The sequence below is a fragment of the Fragaria vesca genome, linkage group LG1 (genome assembly GCF_000184155.1).
Source record: "Fragaria vesca subsp. vesca linkage group LG1, FraVesHawaii_1.0, whole genome shotgun sequence".
Taxonomy (NCBI): domain Eukaryota; kingdom Viridiplantae; phylum Streptophyta; class Magnoliopsida; order Rosales; family Rosaceae; genus Fragaria; species Fragaria vesca.
Window position 1 is genome coordinate 13983884 of NC_020491.1, and position 1038 is coordinate 13984921.

Consider the following 1038-nt stretch of genomic DNA (forward strand, 5'->3'; position numbering starts at 1 on the left):
TGAGATTAGGCCAAAACGGTTAGCATTTCATGTGACTCTATGAATTTAGATCTTTATTAACTAAATAGACAACCGCACCGAAGATGCATATGCATGCTCTTGATGACATAAAATCTATATTCAATTCAATCACAATAAGATCTTCTTCTTTTTCTTTTTTAACAATACAATTGCAAGAGGCAAGAAGCATGTAATAGTAATATACCATTTGTTATTCTGTGGAAGTACGTAGGAAACTGGATCACTCTCATTTTGATCGAATAAATCAAAGCTTTGAAATCTAGGCATGGTACACATATCCCATCTGATTTAGGGTTTGGCGTGTGTATTAGAAATCAACTACTGAAGTAAGATCGATGAACTTACCGGCTGGCCTGCTGGTATGTGAGGCGCTTACGCTCTTCCTCTAGAGCTCTATCCTGAGCAGTCGTATTAATATATATATATATATATATATATATATATATAGTTAGTTATACAATTATATTGGAACTCAAAATTATGAAGCTAAACTCAAATAAATAATAAAGCAATTCAAAACTAATCGTCGATGTACTTAGATTGCCACAAGGGAAAGACAATAAGATCATTAGAGCTCAATGCCAAGCAAAATAGTTAATCGATCAAAGCATCAATTCAATGGTTAACTAATCTATCAAAGTAATGAATAATAAGAAAACTAAAACTAAGAATTATATATAGCTCGTACCTAGCATGCATGATCAATCACTAACTTGCCTTTCTGTCTCCGATACTTGCAACTTTGCAAGACCATTTTCAAGCGCTTCCTCTAAGGCCATCAGGTCCACGAAGATGCATGTTAGGTCTTCCCCTTTCAAGTGCCTACATTGTTCACCATGAATAATTAATCTGTGTACTTATATTAGTTATCAAGAGAGAACAAATTAATCTAGTTATATATACATATATCCCGGAGCTCGATCGATTTGCATGCCATCATTGTCTTTCTTGACTCTGTAGTCTATCCACTTCATATGTTGGAGAGCTGGTTAATTCTGTACATTTTGTCATATTTTT